We start from the raw sequence: 9,883 nt of genomic DNA, 5'->3' as shown, positions 1-9,883 counted from the left end.
ATTGTATAATACTAGATTTATTTTCTACCACCAACCGAATTATGTAGATGGAAATGAATTCTCCTTATGATTGTTTGATTAGAATGATTACATTAAAATCATAAAATATAAAGTCATAGACATCTTATGCAAACTTGTGTTTAGTGGAACCTAAGCGAGAGGGTGATCATGCTTGATATGGAATAAAATTTCAAAATGGCATCCCACATCATTCAACCATGTCAAATGGTTGAAGGACATTATTTTGACCAACGTATTAAAAATAAAATATTAAACAATTTATTTAATTGCCCACATATCCAGAGTTATGCAACAATTTGTCAAACTATTTTGTTTATAAACGAGAGACACAGTGCAACATAGTTCCTAGTTGAAGCAAGCATATTTTAAAGTAGAAATGAAGATAAAGAGGGTAGGGAATCAATACAATAAATAGTTGTGAAGAGAAGTGGGAGGAAAAATAGTGAATGAGATGAGGGGATCAAGAATCTTTACATAAGATATGAATACAATGAAGAACATAAATAAAGAGATGAATACAAACACCTAAACATAAGAGTATGAGAGATAGGTAAATTGTAAAATTTTAGGAGTGTTAGTTTTCCATTGGTAGCTTGATCTAGTAGCATTCTGACCTATTAGTTGACAAAGTTTGAAAATGCCAGGACATTTGATGTTGGAAATGATCTTGGTGTGCAACGAGTGTGCAAAAAATGGGTGAAAAGTCAATAAAACAAAAAAATGGTCTTTTTCACATGCATTTATGTAGTAAATGAGGATGAGGTTAATCAATAGTTCATTGAGAAAAGGATTTTGTTTGTTAGCAAATGTTCTAATGGACAAGTGATAGCTTCAAAGGAAATATGCATCAATTTTCATGAATGTTTGAAATAAAACCTTTGAATTGTCACCAACATGCTTGTTTTATGTCTACAATGGAGAAAGGGATAAATAAGGAGAGAAAGGGTAGAGAAGAGTGGGGGTGGGTGAGGGGAGGGTGTGGGGCGAGGTCCATTAGAGGGAGTGAGAAAGATAGAGAGAAGGGGAGATGTCTAGAGATAAAGAAGAGAGGAAGTTAAAAGTAGATGGGAAGATAGTAGGAGATTGATAAAGAAGAAGAGATAAAGAGACATTTTACATTAAATATATATAATATGTAAAAAGTAATTTTTATATTTATGAATGAAATATATATATATATATATATATATATATATATATCAAACATTATAATAATAATAAATGTAAACAATGTAAAGATAATCTAATGTCAATATGTACATCCCAGATAGAGTAGAATGCATGTCTTCCACATTTTGTTAACACAACTATGGAAAATGTGTTTCACCACACAAATGCACATATAGTTGACCCACTTTATGATTGGCACTGGCGCATTTTAATTATATAAATCTAATGGACAAGTGATAGCTTCAAAGAAAATATGCATCAATTTTCATGAATGTTTGAAATAAAAACTCTGAATTGTCACCAACATGCTTGTTTTATGTCTACAATGGAGAAAGGGAACAAATAAGGAGAGAAGGGGTAGAGACGAGTGGGGGTGGGTGAGGGGAGGGTGTGGGGCTATGGAAACTATGTTTCACCACACAAATACACATATAGTTGACCCACTTTATGATCGGCACCGGCACATTTTAATTATATAAAAATTTGCACCTTCTAAATAATATTATATTAACATTTTTATATTTAAAATACTATATTCAAAATAAATACAGTGATGAAAAATAATTATTATTACATAAAGTAAATGTAATTAAAATGGTAACATTCAAAAAAAATACATTTGAGAGTTTTAGGCGATAGTTTCCTACTTAAGATAATTTTTTACACAATTTTATTCAAAAAGATATTCATCAAGTATTACAGACTGTGTAGAACTTAAAAACCCAAATGCTGAAATTTCTCGGCATTGAAACAAGTATATCATTTGGCAAATTGGTAGTGACAATTTTAATGAGATGGACAATCTTGTCAAGGACCATCCTTGTTTAGTATTGACCGCATGAGTAACTAAACTTCTTGATAGAATTCAAAATTACGTACATTATGCAATTAGAGCTTCTGTGGTATAACATTAATTAGATATTTTTTAATACTAATGCTAATCAGTTTGATGATTGTTTTCCAAGTTTATTATATGTATGTGTACTGTCAATAAATACCAACTGAAACATACCAATGTAGAAATAAGAAAACCACCAAACTGCTTATCAACGGCTCCAAATTCAATGTGATTTTCCAGCATCTTCTCGTAGGGCATTTTAATGTTAGTTGGCCTTGTAGTCGTGTAGAAAACATGCTTTGTTGTTCGATCCAAAACCACCATAGTTTTTGGCAGGCTATTGACTTCCAACTTCAAACGGAATGTAAAATGCACGTTGTCTACTTCAACTTTTTGCACTTGATTATTGCTAATCCTACTCAAAAACTCGTTGAAAGGAACACTAACATGGCTAGTCAAAACCCTAGAGTTTGATACTGATAACGGAAAACCAGGACACAAAACCATGCCCAATTGCAAACACATTGTTCCAATTTCCTGCACCTGACTTCATAGGGTTTCCTTCCAATCCCACTTGCAGTTTCTCCACCATTGTCCTCTGCTTTTCTTTTCCAAAGAGGACAAGCTACCAGTACCGCTAGTTTCATTAATACCGCTTAAAATATTATATAAGATAAAATTAGTATTTATAACTTTTAACAAAATAATAGTTAAATATCATTTGAATGGATTCAAAAAAATTGATACTTTCCATTTATATACCTTGTCTTATTCAGCACTTAAGAGAGGTGTTAGATGTCTATATTTTCATTTTTACTTTGTTCTTAACTTTAGTCATCTACCCCCCTCTTAGATAAGAGGCTCACAATTTACCATTGTGTTGTAGGCTCTTGCCTATGTTAAAGAAGTCATTTTTTAAAAAAAAAGCAAGAAAACTAATATTCTAGTATTATTATTTAATAATATTAATTATGGAATTATAATTAATCAATCAAAATGAGAAAATAATTAATTATCTTTTATAAATTTATTAAAACTGTATTAGAATTAACTTAGACAAAATTAGAAAATTATATCTATGATTCTTTTTATAAAACCACGCTTATCTCATTTAAATAATTATAATAATAATAAAATATATTGAAATTGAAAACCAAATGAACTTGTGAGGTGATTAAACTTAGACAAAGAACAATGTGTTTGGATGATTAAAATATTTGTTTTTTCCTCCCATTCACTTTCTCCTTCGGTGGCTTCTAAACATTGACATTTCTGAACAAAACTTGAATTTACAAGTTACAAACCACGTATTTTTCATTTTGTTGAATCAACAGTATTACATATAGATGCTTTTTACCCTTTTACAATCCATCCTATTGTCATCTATCAACCAGATATCTCGATGGATTTAACATCTCCCTTCGGCTCCAGCTGTTTTGGCAGTCACAGTCAGCATTCCATTTTCGATGGCAACTTTCACATCTTCCAGCTTTGCATTATCAGGCAGCTGAAATTGTAGCAGAAATTTGCCGCACGAGCGCTCCACTCGGTGATATTTTCCGTTCTTATGCTCCGGTTCTTTATTGCATTCTCCACTAATCTATAGGATCCATCTATCCTCAACTTCTCTTTTCACAAACCTGATGAAAAATAACAAATTCAAACCCTATCAGATCAATAAATACAAAGGAACAAGGAAATTGCAAATGCAACAGCCAAAATGCCAGATTGAAATTGCAACATAAAATAGACCCAGAATAATTACTTGCCTGGCAGATCGGCCTTGAAAATGTGCGCATCTAGAGTCTCCTTCCAATCGATTTGTGTATTTGCAATGACTGTTGTTTCCCTCGCAAATTTCGAAGGAGGCAAATCCCTGCTAATTGAATTAAAAGCTCCAAACAAATCCCACACATCAAGAGAAAATGGTGACTGCAGTTTAGTGGAGATGGCAAATAATATTGTATACGCAAGCAATCGATGGTGAGTGGAAAAGTTTGAATGGTGCATTACAATTAGTGCTTTCTGCTACCCGTCTGTATTGGAAAAGAGAGACTATAGTGCCTTGTCAAAATCTCAGTGGAAAACAAACCAATAAAGCAAAAACCGCTACGTGCATACAGAAAACGTTTAATGTGAAAATCATTTGGCTGGCATAAGACAACTTTCGACTAATTGTTTCTAACATGAGACAACTTCCGGTTGGAGTGAACTCCAATGGGAAAGCCTATGGGCTAAAAATATATGATACACTAAAAGAGATAATAAGAATGATTAAAGTAAAAACTTTTTTTTAAAAAATTAAATGTAAAAGAAAGTATGTTTAATCAATTTGTCTGCTAAAGAAAAATAAATAAAAATAATAAAAATATAAAATAGTTCAATAAACAATAAACAATACAACTAAAGCAATAATTATAAAACATTTGTACATTAAATATTAACTATATAACAACTAATGTCTCATTCCTAACATTGTCTTATTTCAATTTGGCATGCTCAAAAAGTAGCCTTTATCTACTAAGCTTTAAATTGATATCGAGAAATCAAATTTCTTGATTAAGGATATTGTATAATTCAAAATATTTATCATGGTTAACAATGAAATTATCTGTTGTGACTCCCCTGTCTCCGTCCTGTTCCAGCGTGGTTGCTGGAGTCGCTCCCGCTCCTCCTGCAGGTGGGGCTTCTTCTGTGGGTGGGGCTAAGGCTCTTTCTGCATCTCGCCCGGCCTCTTCTGCGGATGGGGGTAGGGTCCCATTTGCCCCTCTATCGGCTTCTGGTTCTCCTACTCCTGGTTCAAGTTTTGGTTCCGAGGGAAGAACTTTCGCTGACGTTGCCACCTTTGAGGCTGGGCTTCATGGTGCTTTCCCTCATGTTAACTCATCTGGCCCCTCTCTGGTTTCGCCTGTAAGTGCTTTAAAGCCTATTAGGGTCCCTTTGGATCCAGATTCAGTTGAAGACATTTTCCAAACAGTAGATGACCTTTCTTCTTTTGCTGCAATTTTTCGCTTCTGTGGCTCTTGGCCCTCCCTTGCTAATCTACATCGTTGGATCTACAAGAACTGGTTGCCATTGATTGATAATAATGTTCACATATTTCCGTGTGCTAAAGGTTTTTTTATAGCTAAGTTTCAAGATTCTAATGACAGGAAGATTATTTTATGTCACAATAATTTCTCTTAGCAGGGAAAATTTCCACTTATGGCCAAACCGTGGCATATGGATTTTGATCCTCTCTCGGAATCCTTTAATAAGTACCCTATCTGGGTTCGGCTCCCTAATCTTCCGATTCATCTTTGGCAGGATTCAGTTTTTGAATCTATTGGGAACGCTATTGGGGATTTCTTATATGTGGATGCTAACACTTTGGATATTTTCCACTCGACCTGTGCTCGCTTCCTTGTTGACTTGGATGTTTCTAAAGGTCTTCCTGAGGCGGTCTGTTTGGATTCCCCGAGGGGGTCTTGGTCTCAAATGTTGGATTTCGAGGGAATCCCTTTTCATTGCAGGAAATGCCACTTGACGGGTCACATTGCTGCCGTTGTGTAGCTGGGAAATCCAAACCCAAGCGTTCCTCCTCTTGGTGGACTGGGGCCTCCTCTGAGCATTATACGGTGAAACAATCCTCCGTTGCTCCTGCAGTTTCAGAGGTTGAGGCTAGTGTTCCTTTCGTGCTGGTGGTTGCAGAGGTTGCTTTGGCGTCTCATCCTGTGGATTCTGTAGCTGTGGGCAGCGTTCTCTCCAAGCTGGTGGTAAAGGATTTGGTCTCTCCCCCTGCCTCGGTTGACCCTCCTAGAGGTCAATTGTCGTCTGTCTCTCATAGGGTTGCTGAGGCCTCTGCGTCCCCTGGGTTCCACGGGTCTTTGTCCTTTAAGGATTGGGTGACAGAGGTAGCGAAGTTTGAGGACGGTTGGATTGCGGTTAAAGGGAAGAAGGCTAAGCCTTCTGCTCCCTCTTTAGATATGACCCTTCGGTCGCGTAAGGGTAACCTCATTTTAAAAGGATAATCTTTTGTTCCCTTATGCTGACTAGTTCTTCTGGGTTGGTGTTATGGTCTTGTCACTGGTTTTCTGATATCTGGTTTGGATAGCCTTCCTGGCTGCTTTGCTCCAATCTGTTTGTCCTTTCAGATTCCAGAGTTTTTGGTTAATTTTACTGGTCATATCTGCTGGTTTCAAGTCCCTACAAAACCTGGTTTAGTTGTTTGGTTGGTTTCAAGTCCTTTTAAAACCTGGTTGTGCTTAATGGTTTATCTTTCTCTTTGATGTAATGGGTTTCAGGGCCCTTTCAAAACCTGCTTTTACCTTAATCTAAAACAATGAAATTAACCCATCTAAAAACAAGAATAAAATGAATATAAAATAAGAGTACATATGATATGAAATTTTCTCTTCTATAATTATAAAGTTAAATAATATTTTAATCATACTCATATATTTAACTACTTTATTAATAACATTATAACAATTTAAAAATTAACTAAAAACACATTTCCAATTTAAAAATTAACTACAAACACATTTCCAAATAAAAATTTATTATAATGTTTTGCATTGCATGGCAAAACAAATACTAAAATGTATTTGATATAAAAACATAATATTGGTAAAAATATTTTTTTCCTAATTCTAGAGAGATGGTGTGGCCAGTAAGATTTCATATATCTTTAAGTTTAGTACTTGAATTTACTTATAACTCACAAATAACATAATGAAAATATTAAAACCAAAAGAATAATTTTCATAATAACTCAAAATATAAATTAATTAATAAAAACTTTTACATATATACTATCTATATTGTCATGGTTCTTTCTTTTTAGTTTAAGATAAGGGTTCACATGTATCTTTCCTCTATTATAATAATGCCTCTGCCATCTTCCTATTGGACAATTGATGAGGCTGACTGATTCCATTCACCCTTTCTCATTGGTTTATTCACCCTCCAAATTTTTCTACTACCAATCTGTAAGTTCTGGGACACCAATCTCTCACTCAGCGGTCACATTAGCTGTGAGAGGGGAAAAAATAAACACAGAAGTTGAAAAGGATAAGGAATTGGTAAAATGTTAAGTGCACAGATACAAATATAGACGCTAATCCGTCGGCATTGCCTCTTCAACTGGAACAAAAGCAATAGATAAATATAGCTTGCATGACCTTTTAAATCCCAATAATTTTAAGTATTGATTTGTAAAACTGTTCAGAGACCTTTATATAAGTTGTACCAATGTTTGGTCAGCAAGCAACGAAATGGTGGATTAAAGATCAAGCGTATCTAATGGTAAGACCGATTTTGCTGCATTAGAGAATGTGCAGGTGGTGGCATCCATTAGAGATTGTCTACACTCAATTTTTTCGCCTTTTCTAATGATGCCGATGAGGGTATACTCCCCTACAGCTACTAACACCAATCTCAAAACACAGAAAACCAAAACAGATACAGCAGTTAATCTCTACCTTCAAATTAGATCTTCACAAATTTAGAAGACTGCAACAAATGGCTCAATCATATTAATTAAGAAATTCTGGCTTAGACACAAACAATTTGCATGCCTGACAGTTGGAGAAGGAACAATGTTGTCTTCTAGAATTCAACCAATTGTCCTTCCTTTCTGATCATGGTATCTAGGCGAGGACAAAGAAATGTATGAGATGTGCAAAGGGACATTCTATCACTATGCCAAACACGCCAAGTGGTAATGTAATCTGTCAAAAAATAGCTCAAACACATCCCTAGCATCGATAGTCACAACACTTCGATAATCACTTCTTCTCTTACATAGAAATGTGTGAAGCCTCTTGCTTTTGCGAATGAAAATGTGACAGAAAGCATTTTACAAAGACAATAGTTAAAGATCGAGTATTTTTCATTAGAAAACATTGAAGATAAATCACATAGAAGGTAAATACAACAATGCTATTGGCTCTGAAAAAAATTAGTAATCACTGTTTATGTTCACATTGCAAGTGTTTCACCTGATGTCGTAACATGTGGTGCATCGATAAATGGACTATGTAAGGAAGGCAGGTTGCATGAAGCTAAAGACGTTCTGAAGGAGATGGTGAGCAAATATGTCACACTAAATATACAAGTGTATAAAACCCTTATCAATGGTCACTGCACGGCTGGTAACATGCAGGAAGCTTTCTGTTTTCAGAAAGAAATGTAGAGAATTTGCATTATGCCCAATCTTATTAGTTAGAACTCTCTTATAAATGGGCTATGCAGAGAAGGCAAGATTCTGGAAGCAGGAGCTCTTTGGAGTGGACTTGCTGATGCGGGTTTGATGCCAGATATTGTAACCTATAACTTGATGATTGATGGGTATGCAAGCTCAGGTGATAACTACAAAGCTCTCAAGCTATACGAGGCGATTGAAAAGAAGGATTTGAACCAAATATAATGACCTATCATGCGTTGATGAATGGGCTCTCAAGGGAGGGTAAGATGCAGAAAGTGGAAGAAATATACAAGCAAATGCTGGAGAAGAATATACTTCCTGCAACAACATATATCTTGCGTATTCATGGCTACTTCAAATCTGGTGATCTTCATAAGGCTTTTTTTGTTACCATCCTTAGATTCAATTTACCATGTTTTAAGTTTTAATTAATAAGTGATGTCGTCCTTGCCTACAAAGTTTTGTTAAAATAGATAATAAAGCTAAATATATAACGCTGTTATAAATATATATATTTGGAAATAATTTATGTTCCTGATGCATCTGTAGGGCAAGGCAAATAAAGCTTTAACCTTAAAACAAATTTGGAATGCCAGTTCATCTGAAAACGAGAAAAAAAATAAAACTGAAAGAGACAAATGTGAACCTGAAAGCTGCAATTGTCTGTGAGAAGTAAAATCTGGTATAAGATGAGATACCATGTAGTTGTTTGTGAATAGCAGAGACAGGAATAAAACAATTCACTATTTAACAACCAAGTATGTAATCCAAATAGATTTCCCGAGAGCAAAACGTCGAATAATAGCTGGTGCATTATTATTTTCAAAATATCTAACCAAATTGTTTTAAATGCTTAGATGAAAGCAAAAGCCAAATCGCAGCGGTAGATGGAAAACAATCTTTGAAATAAACTTCACCATAAATACAAACATTAAAATATGTTTACAAAATATATCTGTTCAGGCTTTGCACTATCCCTTCATGAAAACAGATTTTGGTTAGATTTTGTTTGGCTGATTATAACCTAGGAATTAATGGTATTAATTTCGCAGGAGTAAAATTAGAGGGAACTATCAAGGCAGAGATTACCATCCAATTGGAAATTGCAGAAATATAATAATTATCAAACACCTAATTTCCTAAATGTTTCTTAATACACCTAATCATCAACAATAATTTGCATTTGATTCACATTGATTTGACTGTTGTAGATTGGATTGGATTGAATTCCCCTTGATTTGACTTGTTGTAGATTGGATTTGATTCACCTTGATTTGACTGGCAAACCATGACCAGAGAATAAGATGGTTTAATGGTGTGAGACAGTATCCGGCTGGAGGCAACTCCAGAAGATATGTAGACTCTTACTTTAATGGTCATTCTTACTCTATTTTGTATAAGACCTATTTGCCTAAAGTAAACATAAGAGAAAGTAATAAAGCCACAATTTTTAAACAACTATTGTATTTTCAATAATGGTTAAGTTATTTGTATGCCCAAATGAATTGTAGTCTGCCATTAACTAACTTACACTCCACAATTTACACCATACCCTCATCTGAACAATGAACAGACGAAGTGAGGAATTTGACCTATTTGGCTATGGGAAACATAAGAAAAAAGAATACAACTATATTTTTAATATAGCTATTATATTTTCATAAATG

At 34.5% G+C, this 9,883-nt stretch overlaps 1 pseudogene; it reads right to left on the bottom strand.

The window, feature by feature from the left end:
* Positions 1 to 3,261: 3,261 nt before the first annotated feature.
* LOC149543431 (18.1 kDa class I heat shock protein-like) lies at positions 3,262 to 4,356 on the bottom strand (annotated as a pseudogene).
* Between the last annotated feature and the right edge of the window lie 5,527 nt (positions 4,357 to 9,883).

The sequence above is a fragment of the Cupressus sempervirens genome, chromosome 8, assembly GCF_028749045.1.
Source record: "Cupressus sempervirens isolate cs-2001-9-10 chromosome 8, ASM2874904v1, whole genome shotgun sequence".
In the NCBI taxonomy this organism is placed as follows: Eukaryota; Viridiplantae; Streptophyta; class Pinopsida; order Cupressales; family Cupressaceae; genus Cupressus; species Cupressus sempervirens.
Note: the sequence above shows the minus strand (reverse complement) of the source record. Positions and strands in the feature narration are given on the sequence as shown.